The 22,645-nt window shown below is 37.2% G+C and overlaps 1 protein-coding gene across 6 annotated transcripts in view; it reads right to left on the bottom strand.

The window, feature by feature from the left end:
• LOC112650210 (uncharacterized) overlaps positions 1–22,645 on the bottom strand; it is a 502,480-nt gene that overhangs the window by 400,553 nt on the left and 79,282 nt on the right. For 5 of the 6 annotated variants that reach the window (XM_049115982.1, XM_049115984.1, XM_049115987.1 and 2 more), the window contains one exon: positions 21,147–22,223. The exons of the other annotated variant lie outside the window; for it this stretch is intronic. The gene's annotated coding sequence lies outside the window, so the exon portion shown is untranslated. Of the gene's footprint in view, positions 1–21,146; positions 22,224–22,645 lie in introns of those variants that run through there. 6 annotated transcript variants of the gene reach the window in all.

The following is a 22,645-nucleotide window of genomic DNA, read 5'->3' as shown; positions in this document are numbered from 1 at the left end:
TCAATTATTAACCAAAGTGAAGAAATACTTAGATAATAATACACTTATACTTGGTGACTTCAATCTAGCTCTTTCTATACTCAATAGGTCTTCTAAGCACAACATCTCCAAAGAAACGAGAGCTTTAAATGATACACTGGACCAGATGGATTTCACAGATATCTACAGAACTTTACATCCAAACTCAACTGAATACACATTCTTCTCAAGTGCACATGGAACTTTCTCCAGAATAGACCACATATTGGGTCACAAATCGGGTCTGAACCGATACCAAAAGATTGGGATTGTCCCTTGCATATTCTCAGACCATAATGCCTTGAAATTAGAACTAAATCACAACAAGAAGTTTAGAAGGACCTCAAACACGTGAAGGTTAAGGACCATCCTGCTAAAAGATGAAAGGGTCAACCAGGAAATTAAGGAAGAATTAAAAAGATTCATGGAAACTAATGAGAATGAAGATACAACCGTTCAAAATCTTTGGGATGCAGCAAAAGCAGTCCTAAGGCGGAAACACATCGCAATACAAGCATCCATTCAAAAACTGGAAAGAACTCAAATACAAAAGCTAACCTTACACATAAAGGAGCTAGAGAAAAAAGAGCAAATACATCCTACACCCAAGAGAAGAAGGAAGTTAATAAAGATTCGAGCAGAACTCAACGAAATCGAGACCAGAAGAACTGTGGAACAGATCAACAGAACCAGGAGTTGGTTCTTTGAAAGAATTAATAAGATAGATAAACCATTAGCCAGCCTTATTAAAAAGAAGAGAGAGAAGACTCAAATTAATAAAATCATGAATGAGAAAGGAGAGATCACTACCAACACCAAGGAAATACAAACGATTTTAAAAACATATTATGAACAGCTATACGCCAATAAATTAGGCAATCTAGAAGAAATGGACGCATTCCTGGAAAGCCACAAACTACCAAAACTGGAACAGGAAGAAATAGAAAACCTTAACAGGCCAATAACCAGGGAGGAAATTGAAGCAGTCATCAAAAACCTCCCAAGACACAAGAGTCCAGGGCCAGATGGCTTCCCAGGGGAATTCTATCAAACGTTTAAAGAAGAAACCATACCTATTCTCCTAAAGCTGTTTGGAAAGATAGAAAGAGATGGAGTACTTCCAAATTCGTTCTATGAGGCCAGCATCACCTTAATTCCAAAACCAGACAAAGACCCCACCAAAAAGGAGAATTACAGACCAATATCCCTGATGAACATGGATGCAAAAATTCTCAACAAGATACTAGCCAGTAGGATCCAACAATACATTAAGAAAATTATTCACCATGACCAAGTAGGATTTATCCCTGGGACACAAGGCTGGTTCAACACCCGTAAAACAATCAATGTGATTCATCATATCAGCAAGAGAAAAACCAAGAACCATATGATCCTCTCATTAGATGCAGAGAAAGCATTTGACCAAATACAGCATCCATTCCTGATCAAAACTCTTCAGAGTGTAGGGATAGAGGGAACATTCCTCAACATCTTAAAAGCCATCTATGAAAAGCCCACAGCAAATATCATTCTCAATGGGGAAGCACTAGGAGCCTTTCCCCTAAGATCAGGAACAAGACAGGGATGTCCACTCTCACCACTGCTATTCAACATAGTACTGGAAGTCCTAGCCTCAGCAATCAGACAACAAAAAGACATTAAAGGCATTCAAATTGGCAAAGAAGAAGTCAAACTCTCCCTCTTCGCCGATGACATGATACTCTACATAGAAAACCCAAAAGTCTCCACCCCAAGATTGCTAGAACTCATACAGCAATTCGGTAGCGTGGCAGGATACAAAATCAATGCCCAGAAGTCAGTGGCATTTCTATACACTAACAATGAGACTGAAGAAAGAGAATTTAAGGAGTCAATCCCATTTACAATTGCACCCAAAAGCATAAGATACCTAGGAATAAACCTAACCAAAGAGGTAAAGGATCTATACCCTCAAAACTATAGAACACTTCTGAAAGAAATTGAGGAAGACACAAAGAGATGGAAAAATATTCCATGCTCATGGATTGGCAGAATTAATATTGTGAAAATGTCAATGTTACCCAGGGCAATATACACGTTTAATGCAATCCCTATCAAAATACCATGGACTTTCTTCAGAGAGTTAGAACAAATTATTTTAAGATTTGTGTGGAATCAGAAAAGACCCCGAATAGCCAGGGGAATTTTAAAAAAGAAAACCATAGCTGGAGGCATCACAATGCCAGATTTCAGGTTGTACTACAAAGCTGTGGTCATCAAGACAGTGTGGTACTGGCACAAAAACAGACACATAGATCAGTGGAACAGAATAGAGAATCCAGAAGTGGACCCTGAACTTTATGGTCAACTAATATTCGATAAAGGAGGAAAGACTATCCATTGGAAGAAGACAGTCTCTTCAATAAATGGTGCTGGGAAAATTGGACATCCACATGCAGAAGAATGAAACTAGACCACTCTCTTGCACCATACACAAAGATAAACTCAAAATGGATGAAAGATCTAAATGTGAGACAAGATTCCATCAAAATCCTAGAGAAGAACACAGGCAACACCCTTTTTGAACTTGGCCATAGTAACTTCTTGCAAGATACATCCACGAAGGCAAAAGAAACAAAAGCAAAAATGAACTATTGGGACTTCATCAAGATAAGAAGCTTTTGCACAGCAAAGGATACAGTCAACAAAACTCAAAGACAACCTACAGAATGGGAGAAGATATTTGCAAATGACATATCAGATAAAGGGCTAGTTTCCAAGATCTATAAAGAACTTATTAAACTCAACACCAAAGAAACAAACAATCCAATCATGAAATGGGCAAAAGACATGAACAGAAATCTCACAGAGGAAGACATAGACATGGCCAACATGCATATGAGAAAATGCTCTACATCACTTGCCATCAGGGAAATACAAATCAAAACCACAATGAGATACCACCTCACACCGGTGAGAATGGGGCAAATTAACAAGGCAGGAAACAACAAATGTTGGAGGGGATGCGGAGAAAAGGGAACCCTCTTACACTGTTGGTGGGAATGTGAACTGGTGCAGCCACTCTGGAAAACTGTGGAGGTTCCTCAAAGAGTTAAAAATAGACCTGCCCTACGACCCAGCAATTGCACTATTGGGGATTTACCCCAAAGATACAGATGCAGTGAAACGCCCGGACATCTGCACCCCGATGTTTATAGCAGCAATGGCCACGATAGCCAAACTGTGGAAGTAGCCTCGGTGTCCATCGAAAGATGAATGGATAAAGAAGATGTGATCTATGTATACAATGGAATATTACTCAGCTATAGAAATGACAAATACCCACCATTTGCTTCAACGTGGATGGAACTGGAGGGTATTATGCTGAATGAAGTAAGTCAGTCGGAGAAGGACAAACATATGTTCTCATTCATTTGGGGAATATAAATAATAGTGAAAGGGAATATAAGGGAAGAGAGAAGAAATATGTGGGAAATATCAGAAAGGGAGACAGAACGTAAAGACTGCTAACTCTGGGAAACAAACTAGGGGTGGTAGAAGGGGAGGAGGGCGGGGGGTGGGAGTGAATGGGTGACGGGCACTGGGGGTTATTCTGTATGTTAGTAAATTGAACACCAATAAAAAATTAAAATAAATAAATAAATAAATAAATAAATAAATAAATAAATAAATAAATAAAAGAAAAAAATTAAACTAATTACAGACAGGATATTAACTAAAAATTAGAAAGCTAAACATTAATTGAATTCTTTTCTGGTAATTAAAAATATTTCTTAATGTGATAATTTTATCACTACTTGTTTGTCTTAGCTTTACATAAAGTATGATATTCTGTGAACCACTATGAGAATTTCTATAGATAAATTAGTCCAATATTCATGGTCTTTTTAAATGATATTCACACTTTTCCTTTTGTGCTACAGTGTAAGCTCCATGAAAGGTAGAACTATTCTTTTGGTTCAGTAATTCATCTCACTCATGTAGCCTGGCACATATAAGGTCCTAAATATATATATATTATAATATAAATATATTATAAATATTTATAAATATATAAATTTATTTAATATTTTAAATAAATATATAAATATATAAATTATACATTATAATATATAATTATAAATATATATATTTATATATATGTGCTATTATTTGGAATAGATATATATATATCTTTTTTTTAAGATTTTATTTATTTACTCATGAGAGAGAGACAGAGAGAGAGGGAGAGAGGGAGGCAGAGACACAGGCAGAGGGAAAAGCAGGCTCCATGCAGGGAGCCCGACGTGGGACTTGATCCAGGGTCTCCAGGATCGCGCCCTGGGCTGAAGGCGGCGCTAAACAGCTGAGCCACCCAGGCTGCCCTATCTTAACAAAATAAATAATATGTACACATTTTAATTAAAATATCAATTGCAATAATGTCAAATCTTAAATATCAGTTTAATGATAATGTAAGAAAATAGAGGCTTAAGAATTTCAAGTTACCTTCTATGTGTATATTTTTAATTTAGTATTTAGATTACACTGTTTCCATTAAGAAATTTAAGATAGTGTACCAACAAGTGCTTATTTCACTTTTCAACTGTGTTTGTATGTTTCAGTTAATATATTTGGTTGATTCAGAAAGGTAATGTCATATCTCAGAAAGGAAAATCATGGAAGGAGTTAAATGTTATTTTCAGGTCTCAGAAATTCTGATAGGAAAACCTATTCCTTCCTTGCCCAGAAAGAGAGAAAACTTATTTTAATAATATTATGTTAGTAACGTTAGGTGGCAAAATGGTATTTGTTACATGGTTAGTAATTCCCAATTAATTTAAACATTGGGGAGATTGAGCTTAAGAAATTAATTATCTGAAATATTCATTTAAATTGGATTTCTAAAAAGAAAATCTCAGAAGAATGACTGAATAGCTAAATATTTCTCAAACCAGGGTACTTTTAATTTAGAGGACTTGATCTTTTATACATAAAAAGTGATGTAGTAAGAGTACTCAAACACATTTTAACATTTCCAAAGGCATACAAGTGTCAGTCTTTTCAGTATGTTTTTGAGGCTCTTAGGCATGCTTTATGACAAAGTGAAATGCATTCCATACGTATAATGGGACATAAGTTTTAATTTGCCTTTTAATCTTCTCTTCTGATAAATTGCTTTTAGCAAATGTAAAATTAATAAACAGTGATTTCTGACTTTTTATTAATTCCTCTGTGTAGCAGATTATTTATAAATTTATGGTAGCTTAAATTACTTCTAGATAAATTATAAATGAACTGTGAGAGTTTAAAGCCTTACAAATCTCTTATATGCTCAACTATCGTTTTAATAGGAAAACTGGGTCTAATAATTCAATTATCCTTATCTGTAGTTGCATTGGTCTCACAGATTACCTCTTGGGATTCTATTGTGGGTTTTGTTGTTGTTTGTTTTTAGGAGAGAATAATTAAAGTTAGAAATTAGCAAAGAAAAAAGAAAATATTTCATGGTCAAGTAAAGGTGATGTGCATATTTGTTAATGTTTTATCATTTAACATAATGTATAGTCAAAATAGTTCTCAAATCACTTGTTAAATTGTTTTAACTGTAAGTATATCTAGTAAAGTCAGAGCTTAGTACATTTGCACTGCCAAATGTCTTGCAATTTTCACGCAAAGTTTCAAATCCCTACTTAAACACAGTGTTCTAATGACAATCCTGACCAGTAAGTCCCTAGAATGAGGAAAAATGGTTAAATCTTCAATGCTACACTTCAGTAAAATAATCTGTTTGACATATGACTTGATGATTATCCTACGTAGCAATATATCTGGTGCTATTGCCTCTAAAATATCACCCTCAATTTATTGAGTGTAACATGAATGATATATTTATTTTAATGTGGCTGTATTTTCTTTTTTAATTAAAATTTTTATTTTGAGATACTTGTAGATTCACCTGCAGTTGTAAGGAATAATACAGAGACACCACACTATATTTTACACAGTTTCCATCAATGGTTAATATCCTGACAAATTGTAATAGGATATCACAGCCAGAGTACTGACATTGATGCAGTCAAGATAGGGAACATTTTCATTACCATAAGAATCCCTCATATTGCTCTTTATAGACAGTTCATATTTGGATTATGTTTTATAGTCTGTCCTACCAATCCCTGTCTTTAATTTGTGTTTTTAGATGATTTACTTATAATTTAATTATTGCAATATTAAGAATTATATCTACCACTTTGTTTTGTTTGTTCTCTCTGTTTCTCATGGTTTTGTGTTCTTTTTGTGTTCCCACCTTCACTTGGATTACTTGAATTTTTTTTTTTAGAATTCCATTTTGATTTATCTACAGGATTTTTGCTGTTATTTCATTGTGAAATTTATTAATGGTTACTCTAGGTATTATACATACAGACTTGTTACTGTCTATTGGTGTTGTAATTTTACCAATTGAGATGAAATAGGAAAAATTTCTTCTCTTTATATCCTTTTTCCATCCCCAATTTATAATACGTTATCTTGAATATGTATATTTAGAACCATATTAAATAGTATTTTAATTTTTGCTTGATTAAGCATAATTTAGAAAACTCAAGACAAGAAGGAAGGCCTACTATATGTATCCATATTTTGCTGACCATGTTCTCTCTTCCTTCCTGATGTTTTAAGTTTCATTCTTTTACTTTCTCTTTCTGTTCACAAAACTTGCTTTGATTATTCTTTTAAGGTAGATTGGTTGGCAATAAAGTCTCAGTTTGGGGGGGGGATCCCTGGGTGGCTCTGCGGTTTAGCGCCTGCCTTTGACCCAGGGCATGATCCTGGAGTCCTGGGATTGAGTCCCACCTCGGGCTCCCGGCATGGAGCCTGCTTCTCCCTCCTCCTGTGTCTCTGCCCCCCTTTCTCTCTCTCTCTCTCTCTCTATGTCTATCATAAATAAATCTTAAAAAAAATAAAGTCTCAGTTTCCCTTCATCTGAGAATGTCCTAATTCTCCCCTCTTACCCTCAAAAATATTTTCACTGGATACAGTATTTCAGATTGACCACTTTGTTCTTTTAGTGCCTCAGCAATGTTGTACCACCTCTTCCTGGGTTCCACAGTTTCTTAGGAGAAAACTGGTTTCATTCTAATTGGTTTTCCCCATAGGTAAAATGCTGCTTCCTCGGGCTGTTTCAAGATGTTTGTCTTTCATTTTCAGAAGTTTAATTATGTTGTGTCTTGCCATGTATTTCTGTGGCATTGTCATTTCTGGTCTTTGCTTAGTTTTTTAAATCCCTAGGATTGTATCTTTTGACCAAGTTGGGAAGTTGCAGTGATAATGTCTTCATACATTTTTCTTTCTTTCTTTTTTTAAAGATTTTATTTATTCATTCATGAGAGACACACAGAGAGAGGCAGAGACATAGGCAGAGGGTAAAGCAGGCTCCATATGGGGAGCCTGATGTGGACTCCATCCCAGGGCCCTGGCATTACCACCTGAGCCAAAGGCAGACACTCAACCACTGAGCCACCCAGGTGCCCCTCTTTATACATTTTTCTGATTTCATCCTCTTCCTTTCCCTTTCCAGAACTCAGATGAGATGAATTGGATCTTTTGGTGCCACTCCATAAACTCCCTGAGGCTCTACTTATCCCCCCACCCCCAGATTATAATGTTTTATTCAGATTTAGTAATTTTTATTGTTCTCTCTTCAAGTTCACAGATAATTTTCTTTGTCCTTACCATTCTACCATTTTTCACTTCCACTGAGCTTTCTATTTTAGTTGCCCTAGTTCTTAGTTGTAACATTTTCACTTGATTCTTGGTTATATCTTGTGTTTATTTGCTAGCACTTTGTTTCTTTGGAGATGTGCCCAAGATTGCAAATCCGAGAAACCACCAAGGAGCTGACACCGATGCAAGCGCACAAGGGTTTATATGCATGCTCGAGCTTGGGTTCAAGTATTCCCAACACAGCGGAACAGGGTTTGGACCCCGAGGTTAAGAGGCATAGCAATTTTATAGGGGCCAGTGGCCAATGAGATTGTAACACACAAATAAAGTTGCACAGTCATGTTGGTCCACACGCAGGTGGCCAATTGAATTAGAATTTATCCTATAGTGACCTTTTGAACTAGCCTATCACTCTGGTCAGAATTGGCACACAGGTTTGGCGGGCAAAAGGCGGGGTTTCGCATTCCTATATGAGCTGGTTTCCGGTAAGGGTGTGCTCAGCGGCTTGACTAGGGTGGGGGAGCGCCTTAAGCAATAAGCAGGTCATGTGGGGGTTATACATGAGACGGTGGGTGTAGCACAAAATGGAGTTAGTTCTGCTCTGCTTATCCAGGGGTAGGGGAGTTTTGTTAAATTCCTTGGGTTCCACAGAGAGACTTTATATTTTTACACCTGTGTCAAGAATATTCATCATTACTTGTTGAAGCAAGGTTTTTGATGCTTGTTTTATCTAATTCTTTGTCTAATAATTCCAAGAGATCTCTGTCTCTTTGGTTTTGTCATTTGTTGTTAATTTTTTCATGCAGTTTGAGATCTTTCTGTTTCTTGGATTAATAAGTTATTTTCTGTTGCAATGTGAATATTTTCAGTATTGTATTACTGGATCCTATTTAAACCTTCTTTTTCAGTTGGCTTCCTACTGATGCCAGTCTGGCAGGGGAAATGGAGGCACTGCCTCATTACTGCAAAGTAGGGGGTAGAAATCCACTTTCAATTCCTTGTTAGGCTTCCACTCATTCCTGTCTATTTGAGAGGCATCGAAATGTGTCATTATTGGTCCCCTTTTGGCCTCCACTGACATCATGGAGAAAGCATGGTAGCCTTGTTCACAATGGCTGAAGACAGAAGTCCTTACTATCCTCCAATACTTCTCTATGGCAAGGGGGTAGGGTGCCTCATCACCACTGGGGACAGGGTACAAGTATAGTCTTTCTTTGTGGCGTCCAGTGACTCCTGAGGCAAAAGGGGGCATCATTACCCCATTGCCAGGAATGAAAGTCCACTTTCCTATTCCACCTTCTCTGATGCCACCTCAAGTGGGAGTTTGGGTGCCCTGCCCTAGCCATGTAAGTGTGGAACTTGAGACTGCTCAGTATTTGGTAGGAAAGCATATGGTTTTTCTGTGCTATTATTTGGAATAGTGCAATTATTGCTTAAAATTTTCTCTACTGTCACCTTTTCCCTTTCCAGTTCTCTGCTAGAGAAAGCAGTTTTTTATTCTGACTTTGTATGTGTCTATGCTGGTTGATGTTTCAGATTGATGGTTTCTTCAGCTCTAAACCTGGGATGTATGAAGCAAAAGGAAAAGCTGGTGAACTCACTTCAGTGTCATTTCTTGGAATTTGAAGTTTCTAGACAGTCTGCCATTTGTCTACCTTTCAGAGCCTACTTGTCTTTGGCAAATAGAGCAAAGGATGTCTACTCCATCTTCCTAGAAGCAGAAGAATCATGTGACCATTGTAAAGGTTTATAGTTAAAAGTGGAAAGAGGCGAGCTAGTGACTTTAAGCATTATTCCATCGATAAGCTTTTGGTTGATTTACTGTGTCAATTGTAAGGACAAAAAGAAAGAACAATCTTGGGGAATATTTTTGCACAGGTAAAAGGTGTTTATTTCCTTTCCTGAATTATAGTAGCTCTCTTTCTATATCAGGATATGTCCTCTAGAGACTTGGGTCTTGACAATCGTAAATCAATAGTGAAAAGAACTAAGGCATTTTCTTTCCTTTTAAGAAATAAAGATCTTAATATCAAGGAAAAAAAGAGGCTTTTTGGAGGAATGAGACAGAAGTGAAGTAAGAGGTCTTTTGGATATATTTTTGCTTCATCCCCTGTACCAGCTTAAATTGAAGGGAAAACCCAAAAGAAAGGAATAGTGCCTTGATTCTTTTTCAGGGCTATAATGAAGACCACATTATAGAAATTTTTTTTCTATAAAAAGTTTATAGAATTTTTATTTTTATATTTTTTTATTTTTTGGTCAGCAACAGGGTGCATTTAATAGAGTCTTCAGGCCAACCTCTCCCCCCCCACTTCCTGCCCGCCCCCCTCCCCACCGGGCTCGTCTGAGGTTTTATTCCATACATCAGCAGCAGATGAGATACTTTACATGAGACACAGCACAGCTGATGTTGAAGATGAAGGGCCCTACTCTTACTTTTTTAGAAAGTCTCACATCATAGCAATAGACACAGCAAAGTACTTATAGAAAGAGCTAGAAATGTCTCCATTATGCTTCCTAAAAATTCAGAACATTCTCTTTGTCTCAGTTGGAAGAGTAAATGAAAGTTAATAGCCAGTAACTTTGGAAGGGGGGAACAGTAGCAAGGTGTAAGTGATGAGGTAATGTTGTGACAGGTCCAGGATTGATAACTAACCCACAGGCCACAGGGAGGGTGTGAATGAGACGCAGAGGCTCTGCAGGGTGAGCTATAGTTGAGGTGAAGCTAAGTCAGTGATATAAAGAAGTGTGCTTGACTCCTACTGTGCTGAGGGATTGCACATGGATTCTGTTAGCTCTGGACTTGAGAAGAGAAATGCAGGAACACATCTAGTCTGTAATAAAATTCCATATCCTTGAAGGCCCAGTGAGAAATCAGAGGAATGGCAAAGGAGACACTCAGCTGGGGTTTCCCCTGGCAGTTCCTTATGTCCCAGATTCAGTTTGGAGCAGGAAAATTATGGAGACATCCATGTATGGCAATAAAATTAGTTCTTGAGTAGAAGTCATACCTTAAAATTGAATAAATATTTTTCTAACAAGAATGAAATATACCAATCTAAATGAGAAGACTGATATAACTTTAAAATAAATGGCAAATATGTGTGTGTGTATGTGTGTGTCCAATGGGTCAGGATTAGTTACAAAAATAATGTTGTAATCATTGTACATTGTTATATATTTTTGCAAATTCTTTTTTCCTTGCTCACATCCAACTAATATGTCTGCAAAAGGCATTCAGTTAACAAAAATGCTTTACTTGACTGGACTGGAGAAAAGAGTTTTAAGCTACTTATAGTGGATCTTAGTATACAAGTGTCTTCTTAGATTACCTTGTAAAATACTTTTCGGATACTCCAAGCAGCCTCTCGAAATATCTGTTGGGGCACTCGTAGGTTTTTTGATAAAGATCTCTTCCCCTTAAGGCAAAATAAGCCATCTTTGAACCAGTGATAATGTTTAGAGAGTTACTCCCTGAAACAGCCTCAAATTACCTCCTCAAAACTATATAGTCTAGAGTTACCTTTCAGGGTCTACTCTTTGAATCATAATTCCTTTAAATACTTGAGAATGACTATCTTACACTCCCTGTAATTTACTATAGAGCCTTTTTTTTGGGGGGGGGGCTTCCCTTACTGCTGTTATTATTTTACCCTCAATGAGTCCCATTTTTAATGTTTCACTGGAATTGTGGCAATTAGCATTAAATGCAGTATTCCTGGTGGAGCCCAGCCAGCTCCAAATGTAGGGGAGATGGCTTTGCTATAAAAATCATGGAGTCCATTAACTTGCAATCTCAATCTGATAGACTCCCCATTCTTTATTTCCTTTCTTTATTTTCCTTGTCTATTATAGTCATCATGTATTTTATAGAACGCTGTGGTCTTTCTACACATCGTGATAGACTTTTCTTAAAAAGAGAAAGTAGCTCAAAGCGTTCATTGGCATCATGACAAGAAATTAGAACTCCCAATTAGTCGCACCTGCTGTAGTAAAATTCTAATTTGGGAACGACGCAGCAACAGGCGGAAGCAATCAGATGACTCAGGATCCTGAGCTTAAAGGCGTGATGTCAATCACTGACAGTCATTGGTGGCAAGCACAAATGTCAGTCCTCTTCAAGAAGGGATTAAAATGACAGGAAATACACCGTGACTATGTAAGCAATGGGAGAACTAATTTCAGCTTGAGCTTCCGTCTCAATTAATTGATTGGAGATTTGGATTTGGAGAGAACTAAGCAATCCCTAAAGTCCAAGTTCTCAGAAAAAAGGTCCTAGATACTAGAAGGACCTTACAAATTAGTGTTATCAGTATTACCCTTCCCATTGAGACATGGAGACTGTTTCAGAGTTTAATCATCTGCCTGAACGAAAACCACCAGTAAGCTGCAAATTTCACCTGCCACTTTGTGTCTTCTTCGAAGATGGATGATCCTTTCTTAAAACATATTCTGCTTCGCTCTATGTTGCAGCTAGCTAATCTTATAAAAATGTTAAGTGACAAGCCACCCAGAAGTTAGTGGCATCAGTTATAATATTTTATTCTCCTCCTCTAAGAGCCCAGAGGTGTAGGCTTTGCTCAGCTGGACAACTGTGCTGGCAGGTGCAGCAAGTGGTGTGGATCTCCTTTTCATTGAAGATCTGTGATTGAGCACCCAAGCTTCAGGTACTTCTCATCCTCTGGAATCCGTGGGCTAGCCGGAGCACATTGTTCTCCTGACATGACAGAGCAAAAACCATGTCACCACAGTCTTTTCGAGTTTTGGATTGGTACTGACCTGTCCTGCTCCTTTGTCGTCCATTGGGCAAAGAAAATCATGTGATATAAACCCCAAAGCCAGTAATGTGGAAGTTTTGTCCACCCATAACGAGGCTTCAGCAAAGATAATATGAAAGGACTTTCTCTCATCTGCCCTACTATGTGTTAGGTTTGGAAATTGATTATAAAAACTGACCAGTGTTTGCTGCAGGGTTGGAGAGTGTTGTGGACAGAGCACCTGTGTGCTGGTGCAGACCAGACACCTTGTCTTTAAAAACAAAGAAGCAGATGAAAACCAAAAACCAGTAGTTTATTGGCCTGATTGCCAGCTCATTAGTCTGATGGTCTTAATTTTTCCAGCTGATGTAAAATAAACTCACCCAAAAACTTATGCAACTCTGAATATTCAGATTAAGAAAATAGAGATGGGGGAAACGAGAATTATATACTCTTGGATTTGTTAAAATTTTTTCTGTTTAATTCTGAATTCAATTTTCATTCATTTTTAAATTAAATTCATTTAGTTTCTGTTTCTGAATTCATTAGATTTGTCTCAAATGTTTATTTGTAAAAAAATGTTAGAGATTAACAGAATATTGCACTACTTGATATCTTTAACAAAATGACAATCTACTATATTAATTAAGACTTAAAGCTAACTTTAATTACAGTGTAGTAATACTGTCTCAAGTGTCTGAGTTACATTTTCCCCAGAAGAGGTCATTGAATTTTTGAGAAATATTTTTTTGAAAAATATTTTTTTTATCCAAATTTGGAGGACCTTGTGAGTGAAAGAATATAGAAATCAAATTTGCCCAAGTTTTGATGAAGAGCCTTGGAATAGTGAGTTGTAAAAAAAATGAGAGTATCTGTTGTTCTGACTTTGTTTTACAAAGAAACTCAGATTTGCTGACCATTAGTTTTGGAAGATGTTTGGTTTCTCTTTTTTTTATCCTTTTCATTGATAGAAAAATAATTTCAGATGATTTTCTGAGTCTAGTAAATCCTTTTTTATGTTTTTTAAAAATATTTATTTATTTATTTATTTATTTATTTATTTATTTATTTATTTATTTATTTATTATAGATAGAGAGACAGAGAGACAGAGACACAGGAGGAGGGAGAAGCAGGCTCCATGCCAGCAGCCCAATGTGGGACTCGATCCCGGGACTCCAGGATCGTGCCCTGGGCCAAAGGCAGGCGCCAAACCGCTGAGCCACCCAAGGATCCCCTAGTAAATCCTTTTGTCATATATTATAAGCCACCATCCATGGTACTTCTACTCCTTTGCTTTAGATTAATATGATCAATTTGCTTAAAAACTTTTGTCTTGCTTTGGCCCCATATATTATTAATGATTTTTTTCTTAGGGATTGAATCTGTTACAGAAATCTAGGTTTTAAACAGACACATATATCAATGGAACAGAATAGAGAACCCAGAAATGGGCCCTCAACTCTATGGTCAACTAATATTCAACAAAGCAGGAAAACTATCCACTGGAAAAAGGACCGTCTCCTCAATAAATGGTGCTGGGAAAACTGGACAGCCACATGTAAAAGAATGACTGGACCATTCTCTTATACCAGACACAAAGACAAACTCAAAATGGATGAAAGATCTAAATGTGAGACAAGAATCCATCAAAATCCTAGAGGAGAACACAGGCAACACCCTTTTTGAACTTGTCCACAGCAACTTCTTGCAAGATACATCTATGAAGGCAAGGGAAACAAAAGCAAAAATGAATTATTGGGGCTTAATCAAGATAAAAAGTTCTGCACAGAAGCAAAAGAAACAGTCAACAAAACTAAAAGACAACCTACCGAATGGGAGAAGATACTTGCAAATGACATATCAGATGAAAGGCTAGTATCCAAGATCTATAAAGCACTTCTTAAACTCAACAGCAAAGAAACAAACAATCCAATCATGAAATGGGTAAAAGACATGAACAGAAATTTCACCAAAAAAGACATACACATGGCCAATAAGCACATGAGAAAATGCTCTGCATTACTTGCCATCAGGGAAATACAAATCAAAACCACAATGAGATCCCACCTCACACCAGTGAGAATGGGGAAAATTAACAACAAATGTTGGAGAGGATGTGGAGAAAGGGGAACCCTCTTGCACTGTTGGTAGGAATGTGAACTGCTATAGCCACTCTGGTAAACTGTGTGGAGGTTCCTCAAAGAGTTAAAAATAGATCTGCCCTATGACCCAGCAATTGAACTACTGGGATTTACCCCAAAGATACAAATGCAGTGAAAAGCTGAGACACCTGCACCGCAATGTTTATAGCAGCAATGTCCACAATAGCCAAACTGTGGAAGGAGCCTCGGTGTCCATCGACAGATGAATGGATAAAGAAGATGTGGTCTATGTATACAATGGAATATTCCTCAGCCATTAGAAACGACAAATACCCACCACTTGCTTCCACATGAACGGAACTGGAGGGTATTATGCTGAGTGAAGTAAGTCAATCGGAGAAGGACAAACATATGGTCTCATTCATTTGGGGAATAGAAAAAATAGTGAAAGGGAATAAAGGGTAAAGGAGAGAAAATGAGTGGGAAATATCAGTGAGGGTGACTGAGCATGAAAGACCCCTAACTCTGGGAAACGAACAAGGGGTAGTGGAAGGGGAGGTGGGTGGAGATTGGGGTGACTGGGTGACCGGCCCTGAGGGGGGCACTTGACAGGATGAGCACTGGATATTATGCTATACGGTGGCAAACAGAACTCCAATAAAAAAATTTAAAAATAATAAAAGAAATCTAGGTTTTATTGCCCTTGCTATTTCTACCTCCTAGTAGAAAGTGATAGGTTTATACCTCATCTTTCCTGCATTAATTACGGAAAATATATGATTTAATATTTATTTTGAAACTACATTTAAAAGATTCATATGCTGCTGCTGTAAACAAGAACATTGCACTGCAAAAACTGTAGCTTTGGCATAATCTAAACATTATTTACTTAGGTCGTGTGGCAGTGTCTTTTATTTTTTTTCTCTCTTCCACATGGGTAAATGTCCAGCAAGGTGCTATGCTCCAAGTGGTAGGTCCATAAGAAATCCAAGGAAAATTTTATTAAAGATTTCTTTGTAGTTCTCGTACACCTAGAAAATAAAGTCCTTTAAGAGCTTCTTGACTCCCGCTCTCATCCTGATAATTGACTATCTCACCCATACAAGGAAATGGCAAGGGACTGTTTCAAATTTTTTCTTACCTGAAGAGTTGAAACAAACTTGGGGTTGATGCAAAAATACTCGGGCATGATACTAATGTCTGATGATTTTAATAAAGGTTCTTAAAAATATTTGAAAGTCTCCCCAAACTATTACATACATTCTCAACCTGAACGAATCTTGTAACTTTTAAATAGTTCATTCATCATGCAAATGGTCTACTGTTTTCCTCCCACACGATTGTAATATATACTTTGCCAAATATATATCTAGACTTCACATTTATAATTGATTTCCAGTATCTATTTAATGTTCCATGAAACTGATACTCAAAATGAAGATAAATGTCACCTAATTTCTAGTTACTACAAATTTTATTTAATTAAGCCATAAACTTTCTATAAACATCAGCTTGTTTATCTTTTCTTAAAACAAATTCTATAAGTAAATTTCCAGAAACTAGCAAGTGCATTCTTATTTAGATACATGTGGATTAATTTTATTTTTGTAAGCCATTAGTGCAATAAAATGATGCCCCGATAATGAAAAAGTTCAACGTGAAAGTAAGCATTATTTTAAGTCTATTAGCAAATCTGTTTGCTACTTAACCAACTGAGCCACCCAGGAAACCTTTGATCTTTTTGTATTTTGTTTAAGTAAACTTGTTTCCTTACAAGTGATCTTTACCTCTGGGGTTTAGATCTGAGGTGCCATCAATCATCTTATGAATCTACATACTGAGATTAAGAGAAGGAAAATGTTAATTCCAGAGAAATCTTAAATTGATTGTCCCTATTTTACATAGTGGTATCTGCCAGCAGTTCTTTTGAGTATATGGCTGGAGAATGTGTACTATATATGACTTTTAAAACAATAGCATCCTCAAGTTCAGCAAATGCTTGTATCATCAACTGCCAACCTTAGTGTCCTGACACTGTCCTATACCTTTCTGACACCAAGACAGCCTGTCCATACCTGGCAGTTTGAACAAACTCTAGACAGGCTTCTCCCTGACTCTTGGCCCTGACTTGTCTTTTCTTAAAGCATTTACTTTAGAACACTTGGAATTGTAAGTTGTTTTTCTGCCTCTTTGAGAGAGGCAAAACTTTATTCCAAACTATTCCATCTGGACAGAAATTAAATTCAACTCCAATGAAACAAATACAGGAGAATTTTTAAGCAATGGGGTGAGCTAGTAGAAAAGTGCTATAGGTAGTCAAAGTGGCAATTGGTCCGGGTGATTAGACCATTCCTGTTTGCTAAGTGACACTAATATGAACTTAGTCTTCTACCCTCCCACACAGACTAAGAGACACAGACACTATCTTTCTTGATTACATTTCAAAGGGATGGCTCCCAGTCCCTGAGAAAGCTGTTTCTGGATTGAAAAACTGGCAAAAGTCTAGGAGATTTATCTCTCAAAGAGGCAGAAAAACAACACCATCTATTCAGTGCAGTTTTTCTTTGGCACACAATAAAGGTAAGTATCTCTAACCTGTATCTATATCTATGTACATCTCTTACTCTATTTGTGTGGAGAATCTTGAGAAATATGTACACAAAGTGAATGCAGCAGCTTGTGATAGCAACAGGAATTGGATTTTAAGCCTGTCTTAAGTAATCATTCCACTGTAATTCACACTTCATCTTTAAAATCTTATCTTTGTATTTTATTTTTTTGACGATTTTATTTATTTAGAGAGAGAGTAAGAAGGGGGAGGGGCAAGGAGAGAACAAGAGAATCTCAAGTGGATGCTGAGCAAGGAGCCCGACACAGGGCTTGATCTCATGACCCTAAGATCACAACCTGAGCTGAAATCACGAGTTGGATGTTTAACTGACTGAGCCGCCCAGGCACCCCTTACATTTGTATTTTAAATGCCATAATTGCTATAGCAATTGCAAGGTCACGTCTTTGAATATTAAATGGTATTGCAGAGCAAAAATAGGAAAACTATTCTCTGGCAGGGGAGGTACTCATTCTGAAACCTTTGTCATGATTGTTCAATCAGCTTTTGCCTCCTGTGGATCCTCTGATTTTTCAGGCTCTACTTTTAAATAGAAAGATTGGAGAAGAGATGTAGGAAAGCAGGGGAATATGCTGTAATGTACGATCATTCTCTTGAGGAAAAGAGGTATAGTGGCTATGGGTAGGACATGAATGAGAAAGGTTGACATTGTGACAAATTATTCCTAAGTATTTAGAATCAGACTAAATATTCTTCATCTTTAATGTAATAATAGGACAAAACTTATTTTTCTGTGGGTAAGACTACTTATTTTGCTGAGTAAAGCTATGTGAGATTCTGAAAAGTAGGGCTCCTTTGATTAAAGATGCCTTATTTCATCAAATAAAGGCTATATTCACCTGAAAATCATAACTATGAAGGGCAACCTTTTTCTATTGAGATTATAGAAGAGATTTCTAGTTCTACAGCATAAGACTTTGAGCAAACACAATAAAGGGATAAGTTATGTATTTCTTATATGTAATCCAAATACACAAATATCACAAAAGGCTAAACTAATAAATTAATATATTAAGGTTGGTTTTTTCTCAAACACTGAGCTATTTCAGATACTTCAATTTTTCACAAAATAGAAAGTCCGATGCTACCAATTTTTAAGGCTATGAAAGAGAGAAATCCTAACAACTCTGGCAGACACAAAAATTAGTTACATTTCTTAGAAGAAGTAAAAAAAAAATTGGCAGCATTTTGCAATGATAGAGATGAATATATTCCATTGAACAGCAGTTTAAGCTGTATACCCTCAAAGCATAATTGTGCATTTGTTCATAACATACATGGGCAGGTTTATCTCTTGTATATTTTTAATAGGCAAAAATTGGAAATAAAATATCCAACTATGGAGAAATGCATGAATAGAACCCAGCATTTTAGCCACATTTTATTACCATACTATACTCAAAATGGATAAATCAGGCCTGCATCTGATAGTAGAGACCATTGATGACAGCAGTACGTATCCGTAAGCTGAGGGGAGAAAAAAAAAAGAACTTAGAAGGGTTTGAATAGAATACAATTAGGATTGTGAAAAAAAAGAAGACTGTGTAGTGTCATCTACGGATGCACATAAGGCTGTAAACTTCTTTAGAAGAGATGCTTTGCACATAACAAAATGCTCCACGTCACTTGTCATCAGGGAAGTACAATTCAAAACCACAATGAGATATCCCCTCACACCAGTGAGAATGGTAAAAAAGTAACAAGACAGGAAACAACAAATGTTGGAGAGGATGTGGAGAAAGGGGAACCTTCTTCCACTGTTGGTGGGAATGTGAACTGGTACAGCCACTCTGGAAAACTGTGTGGATGTTCCACAAAGAGTTAATAAGAGAACTGCCCTAGGACCCAGCAATTGCACTTTTGATGTACCCCAAAGATACAGATGTAGTGAAATGCCGGGACACCTGCACCCCAATGAGTATAGCAGCAATGTCCTGTGGAAGGAGCCTCGGTGTCCATCGAAAGATGAATGGATAAAGAAGATGTGGTTTATGTATACAATGGAATATTAGTCATTAGAAACGACAAATAAAAAAAAGAAAAACAAGAAACGACAAATACCCACCATTTGCTTGGTTGTGGATGGAACTGGAGGGTATTATGCTGAGTGAAGTAAGTCAATCGGAGAAGGACAAACATTATATGGTCTCATTCATTTGGGGAATATAAAAAAATAGTGAAAGGAAATAAAGGGGAAAGGAGAGAAAATGAGTGGGAAATATCAGAGAGGGTGACAGGACATGAGAGACACCTAATTCTGGGAAACGAACAAGAGGTAGTGGAAGGGGAGGTGAGTGGGGGGTTGGGGTGACTGGGTGACGGGCACTGAGGGGGGACACTTGACGGGATGAGCACTGGTTGTTATGCTATATGTCAGCAAATCGAGCTCCAATAAAAAAAAAAAAGGTGATTTGGTTTGAGGAAGAGATGAGAGGCAATGAAATGAGCAATGAAACTTCAGCTTATTTGCAATATGTTATTTCTTAAAGTCTGAAATACACACATCTATTTATTTCACTTGATTTAAAAGTATTTGATAACAAGAAACAAGGTAAATGAACCGAGGATTATAGGAGAAGGGAGGGAAAAATAAGACAAAATCAGAAAGGGAGACAAGCCATAAGACACTTAATAGGAAACAAACTGAGGGTTGCTGGAGGGTCGGTGAGCAGGAGGGGATGGGTAATTGGATGATGGACATTAAGGAGGGCATGTGATGTGAGGAGCACTGGGGGTTGTATGCAATTGATGAATAACTGAATTCTACCTCTGAAACTTAAATACCCTGTATGTTAATCGCATTTAAATAAAAATTTTAAGTTTAAAGATCAATTGATAAGTAATCTTGCCATTGTTTAAATAATTTTTATATAATTAGGTGGTCAAAAAGACATAGTTTTTATATTTTCTTATGAAAGTACTTAAGTTTGGTGGATTAGAAATCTAAAAAATCCATACTCTGTATTGACTTATTTGAATATGAAGGAAAAAATGTATCTAATGCTTAAATCTCATGAGAACAATATAAAATGCTTAGAAGAAAAAAATGGCATTGTATATTTGTTTTAAGGCTTTTGTTGTTTTGTTGTTGTTTTAAGCAATCACTAACCCAACATGGGTCTTGAACTCAGGAGCCCAAGCTCAAAAGTTGCACATTCTACTGACAGCCAGCCAGACACTCCCTTTTCTTTTTAAATGAAATAAAATTATTGAACTTTTAAAAAGTTCTCTGTTCTCATCAAAGACAGGCTTCCTAAGTTACAAAATGACTATTATCTCTTTGAAATTCAGTTGTGGCCAGAAACAAATCATGTATTTTCTGTTTTTTTTAACTTGTATAAACTTCAGCAAACAGATCAGGTTAAAATAAACCAATTGAGTAGACAGAAGCAGTTGGATATCTTCTGTCATTCTTCCTGTTTCTGGCAGATGAAGGGACCCATTGATAGGATTATGTCAGGGGAATGAGTCCCACATTGGGCTCCCCACAGAGAACCTGCTTCTCCCTCTACCTATGTCTCTGCCTCTCTGTATGTCTCATGAATAAATAAAAGCTTCAAGAAAATCATCAATAACTTGAAACTTTCTAAAAATTATTTTAAATATCATAGAAACAAAGGGGTTCATTAAAATATATATACACACTTGTATGTATACATATATACGTATATATGTCCCAAAAGTCAGCCAGCAGTTTCAAGCTTTAATGACTTCAGAAGTGCTAAGCTAAAAATGATAGACCACCATTTGAAAGTTGAACTATTTTAATTTCCTTTCTCTTATATAGTTTTGTGAACTATAAAGAACATTTTAATTTTTTTGTTTCTGTCCCTCCAGTTGAAGACAAGCAAAGTGACAAAGAAAAATTAAAATTAATCTTTGAAAATACACAATTAAAGTGTAAGTTATAGGCAAATAATTCAACATGCAAATTTTACTTTTAAAAACTTGTTTTATTTTTTATGTTTCTAAAATTAGTAAGCTTAAAACTGGATTATGACTTTGGGCACCCTTGTGGACACACATTTGATCGTCCCTGATGAGGGTGTTCCATCCTCTCTCCTATGACTGTATATCAACTGTTTGTAAACATACACGTGCCCAGAAAAGCCAAGCAGGGTATTTTCTTTGCTTTTGTTTCATTTGTGCAGTAGCTTTTCCTCATTCAGTAATAAGAATGTCTGTCCCCCAGTCAAATAACCAGGCAGATGAACGTATTAGACAATGATACAGAGAAAGATATATGTGCATATAAAGGAAAGGATATAGAAAAATAAGTAAAACTGTTAACGAAGACTACACTGGCAGAAACTTGTGGGTGCGAGTACAGGGGAGGAAGGGTATGGATTACAATCTACCACATAGTCAGAGTCTTCAGGCACATATTCATGGATATAAGATGTCGAGGAGGGAAATAAGTTAGATGGGGTGAAAAATCTATAGCCAGGCTGGAGAGTAAGACTATGAGCCAGGTGTTCACACCTGCAGTAAATGCAAGGGATTTGAGAAGCCGCAAGCAGAACTCAAACTAGATTCTTTGTCAAGTTAGCAGTCTCCTCCCCCGAATCCTGCCAAGCTGTCATCAATCTTCTGCTCCACTGGTGAAAGCTCTAGGTAGGAGAAATGTGTTTTCCACAGTACTAACACCTCTAGCAATACCGCCCTCTTCCCCACAAGGCAATATTGCAGGGATTTTCAGAGGTGCCTGACTCTGGCAGGGTGGGGGAGAGTCAGCAGGAGCAGAGACTCTTTCCTCTCAGGGCTCCTGAGGGCCTGGTATTCCCCGCATTCCTTGGGCTTCTCACGCCTCTCTGTGGATATTTTCTCCAGAGCTGGGCACCACATTTCTCCAGGTAACTGGGAGCAGCTGCAGAGGATCAGGTACATCCATCTTTAGCCGGTCCTCCCTTGATGCTATGGGACTCATGAAAACGTCTATACTCCCATCAGACTGCAGGAATGTGCTGGATACTGTTGTTTGAAATCTTTGGGGTGATGGGTCTGTGTTGCTGTGAGAAAACCAAAGCAGAGAAGAGGATCATTCAGTGAGGAAGGCAGCTTTTCTTATTTTTATGATAAATGTTCATTCGCTCTACATGATTCAAAAGATTCAGGGCAATTCCCAGGCTCCAATCTAACTGACTTTTGGACCCCAGAAGATGAGCCCTTCCTATATCCCATTGACTAAAAAGCCATACTCTCTCTCATTCATTTTGCAACGTCTTTGCAACTTCGTCTACGTTTAACCCCTCTACTGACCTCTTAGAATAAGGCACTCGCAGCTGTAGGGAGAATAAAGAACAAGATATGGGAATTGCGAAACTTCATAAAAGAATATGGGGATGTTCCAGGAAGCAACACATTAAAAGTTGCCAGAAATCAGGGTGCCTGGGTGGCTCAATTAAGCATCCGACTTGATTTTGGCTCAGGT

This window comes from Canis lupus, chromosome 11, assembly GCF_003254725.2.
Source record: "Canis lupus dingo isolate Sandy chromosome 11, ASM325472v2, whole genome shotgun sequence".
Classification (NCBI taxonomy): Eukaryota; Metazoa; Chordata; class Mammalia; order Carnivora; family Canidae; genus Canis; species Canis lupus.
The sequence above is the reverse complement of the archived record's forward strand: the minus strand, read 5'-3'. Positions and strand labels throughout refer to the sequence as shown.